The sequence below is a fragment of the Anomaloglossus baeobatrachus genome, chromosome 2, assembly GCF_048569485.1.
Source record: "Anomaloglossus baeobatrachus isolate aAnoBae1 chromosome 2, aAnoBae1.hap1, whole genome shotgun sequence".
Classification (NCBI taxonomy): Eukaryota; Metazoa; Chordata; class Amphibia; order Anura; family Aromobatidae; genus Anomaloglossus; species Anomaloglossus baeobatrachus.
In genome coordinates, this window is record NC_134354.1 from 606506840 (window position 1) to 606520284 (window position 13445).

The following is a 13445-nucleotide window of genomic DNA, read 5'->3' on the forward strand; positions in this document are numbered from 1 at the left end:
GCAAAGCGAAACGCGTTGGGGCTTCTCCCACGTACTTCTGGACATCCGCCCTGGCACTATTGAAGCACTTTGCACTTTGTAATGGGTAAGCAGCCTTGTTCTAGGGACATCCTTTTGTATTTGCAGTCAGAGGAACTTCCTCGACTACATCTTTTGGGTGCTGCTTGCCAACTCTGTGTATTTGCCCTTACTTTATTGGGCTGATGTCCTTGTGTTTTGGGATTATTTATCTGGGACTGATCTCCTACCTATCATGCTTTTTTCTATCTATGTGATTTTACCATTGTCTGAAATTGTATTCAATAAACTTTCTTAGTTTTCATATTATAATGACAATGGTCTTGATGATTTTTTCTGACTATATGGTTGGCCATTTAATACTCCTTTTCTTTTGTTTTCTATTGATGCCCTTATGGAGTGGCCGTACTTTACTTCTATTATATACCCCATCTGTCACCTTGAAATTTTTGAATATAAATTTTTGGGTGTATTTTTTACTCTTTATTTTGGATTTTTATTTTTATATTTTTACATATTTTTTTGCTTTTTTACTTAGTCCCTATGTGGAAGATAACCTTTTAGCGCTTTGATATCTGTTATAACCCATTGCAATGCACCAGCATTGCAATGCATTATACCTGTCAGTTTTACATTGACACAAGCGTCTGGGATCATGCTCCTGGCATGATACAGAGATTTGCCATAGCTTGGTAACCCAGAGGTCATCACAATATTGTCATGATGACTTTGGGTCGCCATAGCAATAGTCAGGCCTCTGTGATAATATTGTGGGGGTCCCAATCGCATTAGAGAGGGAGTGAACTCCTTCTTTCAGCCCCTAAATGCTGCGATTGCTATTGATTACAGCATTTAGGTGGATAAATAGCCAGAAGCGATGTGGGAATTGCACAATGCTGTGAAAGCCGGGCCTTGACTGCCAGGAAAGCAGAAGACCTGGAGGTGATCACGTGGGCACAATGGCTGTGCCCTCGCGATTGCCATGATGTACTCCAAACGTCCTTCTCCTGTAACAGCTATCAAGGTTTGCCGTCCCCGTGCCAGCAGCCGAGCCACTGCTCGGATCCGGATCCGTGGTGGCTCGAGGGGTCTCCGGACCCGGGGGATCGCGCAGCCACTAGATGAAGGGAAGGGGGGCTATGTACAGTGGGATTAGAAGTTCGTGATGCCACCCACGGTGCGTGGTAAGATAGGGTACTACCGCTGCTGTTAGGGACACCTGGTGGTGGTGGTAAGGCAGCAAGATGTTTAACCCCTCCATGGCTAATGGGTCTTTGCCCCGGGAGCCCGGTGATGGTGGTGAAGGGGTGCCATTGGGGAGGAAAGGGTTTCTGCATACTCACTCAGTCCAAGAATACTGACACCGATAGCTTGTAAACCAGAATTCTGAGCACCGCTGCAGCAAAGAGGGAGCACGCTTTGATCCGTGCCCTTGGTGTTGCTTGTTAGCCTGTGACCTTTATCGTGGCACATTCTTCACTATTTGGACCCTTTAGTGTGGAACTAGTTGGGTCCCGCTCACCCGTATGGCTAACGGAGTGAGCTTGCTCTCAGGGTTCACGCTCGGGATTTTCTGGACTGTGTTTGGGAAAGTCCTATCCCATCTGTGCGCTAGTACCCCGATTTTGGAGTTAGTGAGGGATGAATCCTGAAAACTTCACCTCCGTTGGGTAAATTACCGGGCTGTGTGAAGCTACTTCCTGTCCTAGGGTCCACGTACCCAGTCGTGCCCTGGCCCCTGCCCGGAGATGGCTCAAGGCCACCAGCTGCCCTCTTCGGCAGATCCGTGCCCCTTGACATGATCCCCTGCGACCGGGGTCCAGCTCCTACGAGGCCCAGACCAACATCTGCCACCTAGTATTCTACAAGAAGCACAGCTCCTGACCTCCTCTCTCCTCTCACTTCCCTTCTATTTTTTTTGACACTTCTCACTTCCCCTTTCCAATCCCCCAAGTGGGTGACCCTATTCCCTTTAGGCCCCCCAATGGGGTGTCTGGTGGGTGTGGTGCAAAGTGTTCCTAGGATTTTGACTGGCTTGGCTATTAGCAACACCAACAGACAGGGATCCGTAACCAAAGAGGATGCGGATACTGTGCAAAAGGGCAGATTGCACAATACCCTGTGACGACCTGATAGGCCAGGGCGTCACACAACCATGACATACTGGGAACGTTTTATGTCAAGAAAGGGTTAATCTAGGTGTGACAATGAGTGAATAGGCTTTACCATGGTATTATAATTTTTGCTTGTAAAATTTGTTGCACTGCCCTGTGATGAAGCTGTGTACTGACAAGTAACAGGAAGTGAGTAGGGAAAGTTATAGTTCTTATTTGGGACTAGCTCAGAGTGCAGACACAGTCTAGAGTGTCCTGTCAGAAGCACAGATAGAACCAAGCATGTAACAGAGACAGACCTGAGGTCTGGTAAGTAAGCAGAGCCATATGAATTGGGTTTCTCTTCAGTGAGAGGAGTCCAGAACAAAGGATAGTGAGATCCCAAGAGAGAGAACACCAAGAGACACTTATCGGGTGGATACAGGTCCGGAGAGTGACCAAAGGGCTGAGTGGCTGAGTGAAATTGAGTCCAAAGAGAGGACACCTATTATTGTGGCTCAGAAGAGTTTACAGCTCTCAAAGCTGGCTCAGGAGTCAGGACAGAGCAGAGTGTGAGACAAAGTGAGTGCCCCGAACAGGAGTTCCCTAAGCTTCAGCAAATTGCAAGCTGAGTCTGAAGCTAGGTCTGATATTGATATCATATTGACAAATCGTCCCTCTAACAGCGAGAATTAGACATAGAACTGTGGGAGAAAAGTATTACTTTCTTAGACTTTAATGTGTTACTAGGATAGGTTGTGGTGGATCAGAGACTAGTGAGGGTTAAAGGTGAAGCAGAGGAAATGAAGAGAGTATAATAGAGATATTCTGTGATAATAAAATGTACAAGAAGACATGTGCCAGCTATCTTATCTACACACTTGTTATCAAAGTACCGTTGAGTAATGTCACATTTTTAAAGAAGTGGTCTCTCTCAATGAACTGGTTAACATCTGGTCCTGGCCAGCAGGAGTCAATGACAACATGCAGCCTGTAAAGGTGTGTCGCCTCCCTAGGACAAGCACACATGCCAAGCCAGGACCCCTTTTTCATGTAGCTTGACAGGGAACTGAAGACACTGACCTTGCCCATAACTGCTGCCCTGCACCATGCTACTGATACACTGAATGCAGCTTAATGTAATACAAAACATTAGGCTGGTCAAACAAGGATCTTAGCAGGTTTAGGATTGATAAGCAACATTCAAGATTTATTGTTTATGTGTTCAGAGTTATATGTATTCTGCCTTTCAGTTCCAGATGGGTTTGATAGAATAGATGGAATTTTCCCTATTTTTACATTGTATACACAGCTGCATTAGATCCTCTTTGGCAAAAGCTTGGAGACAATATCATTATTCCTTTAATCTCACTCACTGCTGCCCAGACATGTCAGATTTGTAGTTTCTAAGAGACAATATTGATTACAATGCCACAATAGTCTAGCTTATTATTTCCATTACAGATTATATACATAAATTCGATAGAGAGACAAAGTTCAAAATCCATATTAATAAAAAATATAAATACTTTTTTTAATAAATTTATTGAACAAATCCCTAAAACTACATATAAGCATACAAATGGAGGTACAGGTGTGATACACAGCAGGTGAGTCACATAACACTAGTAAAAAATACGGAGGTGGTAAGCTGAAGCCACACAGAGCCAAAATCAGTAACAGATCAACAAGACCAATAATTGCTAATACCCACTAAAAGTAGTTCCAACACAGCCAAAGTGACAAAGTACATAAAATTTGCTCTGGGGTGGAGCAAGGCAACCAGATCCGGATAGTAAAAAGATTTATATAAGCTTATGTATTGAACTCTCTGTACTGGTTGGTGAGTCACAAGCCCTGATGCACTTTTGACGGAACTCAGAGGAAGCCCTACGCGAAACGAGCATCGAGGCTGATGACTCACCAACTAGTACAGGGAGTTCAATGGGTTAGCTTAAATAAATCTTTATACTATCCTGATCTGGTTGCTTTGCCTCACTTCAGAGCATATTTTATATATGCAAAGCTCAAAAGGTTTGAGTAGTCATCATGTGACTGGTCATGTGCAATTTGCATACTTACAGTCAAATGTTGACTAGCTGATATTCCTTAGTCTCTCATTTTCTAGTAAAAAACTACAGCCTTCTGTAGCCTGCTTCATTGAGGGAATGAGGAAAATAAGCGCCTCAGCAAGTGACTATAAGTATGAAAACCGTACATGGGTGAAATCAGCAAGCATAGAAGACAAATCCAAATAGGATTTTGCATGTTACAATGTTTCATATATGATTAATTCTACTAACATAAGAACATATGTAGTATTCCTTAACTTTGTCCAGTGCTCCTGCACTCCCCCCTCCCCGTGTTTGCTGTAACTATGCCGCAGTTTGTGCAATAAATTTGCCATTTCATATCTACCAGTGAGTTGCCGCCATTCCTTCTTTTTTGAAATTCCTTAACTTGGACAGCACAATACTTTATTACCATTGTCACGTATCAGGTTTCTGATATGTTATGAATTGCTACTTTTGCAAAGGATCAGAATCAATAACAGCACAGAAATACATCACAAAAGCCACAATAATTACATTAAGACAACATCAGAACCTTCATCAGTCCTTGAATACAGCACCACAACCACATTCAGTACAGAAATACATCAACAGACCACCATCAGTGTAGGAATACATCACCAAAACCTCTATTAGTACTTGAATACATGACCAAAACAACAATCCGTACATTAATGTAGCACCAAGCTTAGTACAGCATATCAATTGTAATGTCAGGTCAGATGTCAAAAATATATCACTAGAACCACAATCAGTACAGGAATATATCACCACAAATAGTACAGAAATACAGCATCACAAACACCATCAATACATGAATACATCTGACCGGCACAAGAGGATGACATTGGTGTACCAGAGAGAGAGAAATACAATCTTGGCTGCTGCATTCAGGACAGATTAAGGAGAATAAAATTTGATAAGATGGCAACCAATCAGTAAACAGTTGCAGCAGTCCAGAAGAGAATGAACAAAAGTGACAGCAAGAGTTTTTTTGGAGTTTCAGAGGTGAGAAAAGTTTGGATTCTGGATATATTTATAGATGCAAGTGACATGTGTTACGATAATGTAGCAAATCGCAAAGGATATTGCTAACACACTAAAAACTGCAATTGACTCTGCTGTTTCCTGTACAGACTTGAAATCCCAAAGTATAAGCCGCCTACTTACTAACAACAAACAGAAGATAAGTGCAGAATAAAAAACATAAACAGGAGAGAGAGGTTTTCTAGCTGTTCTTCCACTGACTGGCATGAACAAACAGTAATATGGCTAGACAGAAAATATTAGCAGGAGGAAAGTATTTAAAGGAACACCCAAAAGGTAATTGGGTAGACAAACGAGAAAATAAATGACCCTGTTACCCTAGTAGAACTAAAGCAAATATAACACAAACTCATGTGTTTAAATCTAGACTCAAGACAACATGAACAAGTGAATGATTGGATATAGGGAATAAGTGAAAGTTCTGTGTCAAAAGCCAAGACAATTAGCGTGTCAAATATGATCCCAAGACATTGCCAAGTGAGCACTCCTGTGTATAGTAGAGTTTGGTGAAATAACTGCCAGCCGAATAGATGGTGAAACCATTGTTCACTTGACAATTATCTAAAGTGTATAGGAAATTATGCTAATATGGAAAGAATACAGTGATGCAATGGAAAATTACTGTCCCTGGAAGTCAGGAAGATGTTACTTTGACACTTATCACCTGCCTAACATGATTTTATACCAAACATAACACATTATGGAAAATGTAATTACTAATGGCAGTGGCCTCTTTCATGCAAAAGGTGAAAAAGAGCTAAAAAAGGTGATCTGGCCTTCAATTTTCTTAGATTTCAATCAGTTAACATAAAACAGTTGTAAAGTTAGATCCAAGGAGGCCACACCAGACAAGTTACAAAACTTAAGTAAAGTCTCAGAACCAGAATAATAATAATTTATTCATTTATATAGCGCTATTAATTCCATAGCACTTTACATACATTGGCAACACTGTCCCCATTGGGGCTCACAATTTAAGGTCCCTAACTGTATGTTTTTGGAGTGTGGGAGGAAACCAGAGTACCCGGAGGAAACCCACGCAAACACAGGGAGAACATACAAACTCCTTGCAGATGGTGTCCTTGGTGGGAATTAAACCCAGGACCCCAGCGCTGCAAGACTGCAGTGCTAACCACTGATCCACCGTGCCGCCCAGAAGCCACAGATCCTGTCTTGGGGACTTCATGCCTCGATGGGTCATAGCTGTTTTGGTGGCATAAAGCAGCATAGTTTTAATATCGTATAAATATATGTATATAGCAAATTGAAATAGACGTATATAGAAGATGGAAATTGTCACACCCTGTCATATAATACCAGATGATGTCACTCCCACACATTTCTCAAGGCATGGCTTCATATTACTCATGCACAGCTATCACTTTTCTTTTACAGAGATTTAGTGAATTAAGGACATGTGTCCTAATAAGACAGATAAGCCATCTTGTCTGATTTAATATTAATACTGGTAATACCGGGTTTTGTGAAACCTACTTTGTTTCAAATCATAATAAGTGCATTCTGTAAAGTAAAAAGATTCCATAAACATTTCATTTTTATAATTGGAAAAAGGAAATCTCACACACCTTAACCTGAAATAGACACTGGTGTGTAAAGAAATAATAGTGGAGCTATTACAGGTAAGTAATTCCCATTCTACGGCTGCACACAAAAAGTAGATGCATTACACATAATTATATTGTTATAAGCTCCTAGTTTATGGAAGCTTAAAATGGTGTAAATATGGGAAAATGATATGGGAAGCTGATAAAGTAGAGTACCCATGACAAAATGAGTTACTATTTGAAAGTAAATTACTGGTTAATAACATAATAATCACTTATATCACAAACGAATAATCCGTTTCAAAGCTTTGTGATGAAATAAGTAGTACTATGCAGATAGTCAATCTGGATTGAATAGCAATGTAAGGAAACAAAAAAAATTCACATTCACTGCTGGACATTTTGAGCAATGACAGATCTGCCATCACTGACCCTGGGGCAATGTACAAGAAAGTTCTATAAAAATCATTAACTATAAAAAAAACATTTGATCATCAATCTGTACCTAAAGTGAACCTGTCCGGTCCAATAAGACTATTAATTTGCAGATATGAGGTTAATCTGCATGCTAATAGCATTATGAAGGTGCCTAAACACTATTCTGTAAGTGCAGCACTAAGGGTGAACGAATCCGAACTGTAAAATTTGGGGCTTGTACCGGACACCTAGTGTCTGGTGCTCAAATCTGAACAAGGACTAGTTGCAGCGCAGAGAAATCAACAGGCTTTTCAGATTTTTTATGGCATGGATATTGGCACGACTATTGGCATGGCTGTGATTGACCCAGATGACCTGGCTTGTATAACTGCAAGATCACAGGTGGTGCTACCATTTTGCTCTGACTAACGTAGGGACAGGACGTTGCCTATTTTACTCACTTATATAGCACTATTAATTCCATATCGCTTTTCAGATATGATCATCACTGTCCCCATCGGGACTCAGAATCTAAATTCCCTATCAGTATGTCTTTGGAATGGGGCAGAAAACTCATGCAAACATGGTGAAAACATAAAAACTCTTTGCAGATGTTGTCCTTGGTGGGATTTAAACCCAGGACACCAGCGCTGTAAGAGCCACTGTACTGCCCTTAGATTACTCCTCTTACTGCTCTGTCTGCCTACTCATAAAACAGGCTCTGCATGGCTACTCTGCACCAGGCTTTGTAGGGGTACACTTAAAAAAGCTCTGTGGGGGGTACTCTAAAAAAAGGCTTTGTGTGGGCAGCCTGCACCAAGCTCTGTGGGGGTACACTTAAAAATGGCTGTTTGAGGATCCTCTGAAAAAGGATGTGTGGGGTCACTCTGCATACAAGCAGTGCTGTGCATGCTCTCTCTGTTCACACTCATTGTAATACTCTGCACTTTTTTGTGGTACAAAGAAAGTGGAGAGCATCATGCTCATTGTGTTGCAGCTGGGGTCATGGTGGAGCTCCTGCAGGTATAGGATGGGGTCAGTTTGTGCCTGCTATACACCTGAGAAACACCCTCCTCTGGTGCACACAAGAAACAAGACGTTCTGTGGAATTTATTAGACCCGAGTACCACTGCAAGAATATAGAGGCCAGAACAAGTAAAGGCGGGTTTAGTTTGGATGGCTGAGAGTGCCTACATATCCTTCACTTTATATTCCACCCAGCTCCCTACTGAAAATACAGAGTTTGCACCTGTGGCCCATGAGCATATGGCTTCCACATCACACCCTAGCAAATCAGGCAAACAGTCTGAGTCCCAAGTGATGCAGCAGTCACTTCTGCTCTTTGACCCCACTGGCTGGGATTCTGTGGGCCTTCGACTTACCCCTACCAAAGAAGTGGAAAAGACTGAGGGCACTGATTGCCCACTACTTATTCAATTTATGGAAAAGGATGTGGGAGGGTTAGTGATCATGGTCAGTGGACCACCTTAGCACATCTCTGATGATGACGAAACATAGTTGCCAACTGCTGCAACTTTCTGCAGTGTGCAGACCAACAAGGAGGGCAGGGATGAAGAGTGGGTAGAAGATAATAATGGGGAGGAATGGGGTCCCTGACTCAACATGGAGTCAAGGTCATCCGAGTGATGTGCCTAGTTTGGAGGAAGAGGGGGCAGTAATGCTGTTCCAGCTGCACAGCAAAAGAGGGAACAGGGTTCAAAAGCACAGCAGCGGGCCCCTAGCCATTACATCAGCTGCTATTGCCCACTGAGCCAATGGACTGAGCACACCAACTGAGCTAACGGGTGTGGCATTTATTCAGGTAATGTGCTGACGAAAAGACATGGGTGGTTTGCCCACTGTGCTGTTAGAGACTGAATTGATGCATAACCTGAGCACTGCCTGCATAAGGAAACATCTGAAGGCAAAGCATGAGCTGCAGTGACGTAAACACCTGAATAACCAGGAAAGATTTGAAGCTCTTCCTTCCACCTCTTTTGCTGCATTCTTGACTTCTTCCTCCACCTCCCATGCAACATGGCCACCTGACTCTCCACAAAATGAGAACGTGACAGTACCACCAGTACCAGCAGTATTCCGAGCATCTCCACACTATCCCATGGAAGCATTCATCTGTACATCTTTAAACACTTTTGAAAATGAAGAAGTACGCATCTAAACATACATGAGCCATGGTCATTAAGGGTAGCATTTCCAAATTTCTGGCCTTTGAAATCCTGTCATTCCGGCTGGTGGAGATGGACACTTTTAAAAAACCTATTGCGTTGGCTGTCCCACAGTATGTAATTCTCATCTGTAATTAATTTTACAGATGGTACATCACAGCCATTGCATGAGCAAGTTGTGGACAAAATCAGGTTTAGGCCTGTTTCCCACGTCAGTGAAAAACACAGACGTTTTTCACTGACGTGTAAAAAACGCATATGTCCCTCCATGTGCCGTCATTCACGGCACACGTCGGTTGTCCATGTGCAATCCGTGATACATGATCCGTTATCCGTGATTGCACATGGACATATACTCACCTGTCCCCACTCCTGCAGTCGATGGTACTGAACTCTTTGGCATTGCTGTGTTTCCGGCTGGCGCTGACCTCCGCTGCTGTTACTTCCAGGTCGTGGCTGCATACATGAATATGCATGCCAGTAATGAGCTGGCTCTGAAGCAGAGCCAGCAGAGGTCAGAGACAAGCAGCGCTGGAAAAGTTGAGTTAAAAATGTTTTTTATTTTCAATGTCCGTGTTTTTCTGGTACGTGTTTCACAGATCACACCATAGTGTGGTCGATGGGACATCAGTGATGCCAGAAAAAAACAAACATGTCTCTATGCGGCAATCATGGACACACATGTATGCCGCATGGAAACACAGTCAGTGAAAAATCACTGATGTGTGCGCAGACCCATTGATTATAATGGGTCTGCGTATGTCCGTGATTCTGGTATGTATAAAAACTAGCACATACGTACCAGAATCACTGACATCTGAAACAGGCCTTAAATTGCGTAACGACATCAATGTCAAGGTGCATATAACCACCGATATGAATGGGCATGGATGGTAAAGCTAGAGATGAGTGATCCTGATCAGTAAATTTCGGAAAATGTTCAAATTGTACTTTGTTCGGCTGGATCGGATCAGGATCACACATCCAAGCATTTACCGCAAAAGTCGTCGATCTTGCCAAGGATTGGTAATTGATTGGATGTCAAAAACCGTCCTCTTCCTGCCCATAACAGCCATGTCAGGTATTGGCATGGCTATGATTGTCCACTATAAAAAAAGGACACAAAAGGGTTAAAGTTACTTACCACGTCTCGCTGCTGCAGCACTACTTCCGAGTTCTTTAATTATCACTAATGCATATTCACTGCTTTCCCCTTCTACAGACATCTGTAATTAGCTGGCATTTGACCATGCCCCCACCATCTGAGACAGTGTCTGTGATTGGTTGGAATCACACACGTATTGTTCTTATACTGGTGATAAGTAAATAAATAAATAAAACAATTGGCTTAGGGTCCCCCTTATATATTCATACCCAGCACAGATAAAGCTTACAACTACAGACTGCAGCCCCCAACCGTGCGTTTATCTTGGCTGTGTATTCAAAACAAGAGGAACCACATGTGGCTATTTGAAAAAAAAAAAAATATATATATATATATATATATATACATACAGTACAGACCAAACGTTTGGACACACCTTCTCATCTCTAGAACAATTATTAAGAGGAGACTTTGTGCAGCAGGCCTTCATGGTAAAATAGCTGCTAGGAAACCACTGCTAAGGACAGGCAACAAGCAGAAGAGACTTGTTTGGGCTAAAGAATACAAGGAATGGACATTAGACCAGTGGAAATCTGTGCTTTGGTCTGATGAGTCAGAATTTGAGATCTTTGGATCCAACCACCGTGTCTTTGTAGAAAAGGTGAACAGATGGACTCTACATGCCTGGTTCCCACCGTGAAGCATGGAGGAGGAGGTGTGACGGTGTGGGGTTGCTTTGCTGGTGACTCTGTTGGTGATTTATTCAAAATTGAAGGCATACTAAACGAGCATGGCTACCACAGCACCTTGCAGCGCCATGCTATTTCATCCAGTTTGCGTTTAGTTGGACCATCATTTATCCATCATTTATCCAGGCTGTGTAAGGGCTATTTGACTAAAAAGGAGAGTGATGGGGTGCTACGCCAGATGAACTGGCCTCCACAGTCACCAAACCTGAACCCAATCGAGATGGTTTGGGGTGAGCTGGACTGCAGAGTGAAGGCAAAAGGGTCAACAAGTGCTAAGCATTTCTGGGAACTCCTTCAAGACTGTTGGAAAACCATTTCCGGTGACTACCTCTTGAAGGTCATCAAGAGAATGCCAAGAGTGTGCAGAGCAGTAATCAAAGCAAAAGGTGGATACTTTGAAAAACCTAGAATACAGTTAGGTCCAGAAATATTTGGACAGTGACACAAGTTTTGTTATTTTAGCTGTTTACAAAAACATGTTCAGAAATACAATTATATATATAATATGGGCTGAAAGTGCACACTCCCAGCTGCAATATGAGAGTTTTCACATCCAAATCGGAGAAAGGGTTTAGGAATCATAGCTCTGTAATGCATAGCCTCCTCTTTTTAAAGGGACCAAAAGTAATTGGACAAGGGACTCTAAGGGCTGCAATTAACTCTGAAGGCGTCTCCCTCGTTAACCTGTAATCAATGAAGTAGTTAAAAGGTCTGGGGTTGATTACAGGTGTGTGGTTTTGCATTTGGAAGCTGTTGCTGTGACCAGACAACATGCGGTCTAAGGAACTCTCAATTGAGGTGAAGCAGAACATCCTGAGGCTGAAAAAAAAGAAAAAATCCATCAGAGAGATAGCAGACATGCTTGGAGTAGCAAAATCAACAGTCGGGTACATTCTGAGAAAAAAGGAATTGACTGGTGAGCTTGAAAACTCAAAAAGGCCTGGGCGTCCATGGATGACAACAGTGGTGGATGATCACCGCATACTTTCTTTGGTGAAGAAGAACCCGTTCACAACATCAACTGAAGTCCAGAACACTCTCAGTGAAGTAGGTGTATCTGTCTCTAAGTCAACAGTAAAGAGAAGACTCCATGAAAGTAAATACAAAGGGTTCACATCTAGATGCAAAGCATTCATCAATTCCAAAAATAGACAGGCCAGAGTTAAATTTGCTGAAAAACACCTCATGACGCTAGCTCAGTTCTGGAAAAGTATTCTATGGACAGATGAGACAAAGATCAACCTGTACCAGAATGATGGGAAGACAAAAGTTTGGAGAAGAAAGGGAACAGCACATGATCCAAGGCACACCACATCCTCTGTAAAACATGGTGGAGGCAACATGATGGCATGGGCATGCATGGCTTTCAATGGCACTGGGTCACTTGTGTTTATTGATGACATAACAGCAGACAAGAGTAGCTGGATGAATTCTGAAGTGTATCGGGATATACTTTCAGCCCAGATTCAGCCAAATGCCGCAAAGTTGATCGGACGGCGCTTCATAGTACAGATGGACAATGACCCCAAGCATACAGGCAAAGCTACCCAGGAGGTCATGAGTGCAAAAAAGTGGAACATTCTGCAATGGCCAAGTCAATCACCAGATCTTAACCCAATTGAGCATGCATTTCACTTGCTCAAATCCAGACTTAAGACAGAAAGACCCACAAACAAGCAAGACCTGAAGGCTGCGGCTGTAAAGGCCTGGCAAAGCATTAAGAAGGAGGAAACCCAGCGTTTGGTGATGTCCATGGGTTCCAGACTTAAGGCAGTGATTGCCTCCAAAGGATTCGCAACAAAATATTGAAAATAAAAATATTTTGTTTGGGTTTGGTTTATTTGTCCAATTACTTTTGACCTCCTAAAATGTGGAGTGTTTGTAAAGAAATGTGTACAATTCCTACAATTTCTATCAGATATTTTTGTTCAAACCTTCAAATTAAACGTTACAATCTGCACTTGAATTCTGTTGTCGAGATTTCATTTCAAATCCAATGTGGTGGCATGCAGAGCCCAACTCGCGAAAATTGTGTCACTGTCCAAATATTTCTGGACCTAACTGTATAAGACATATTTTCAGTTGTTTCACACTTTTTTAAGTATTTCATTTCACATGTTTTCATTCATAGTTTTGATGTCTTCAATGTGAATCTACAATTTTTAGAGTCATGAAAATAAAGAAATAAAGAAA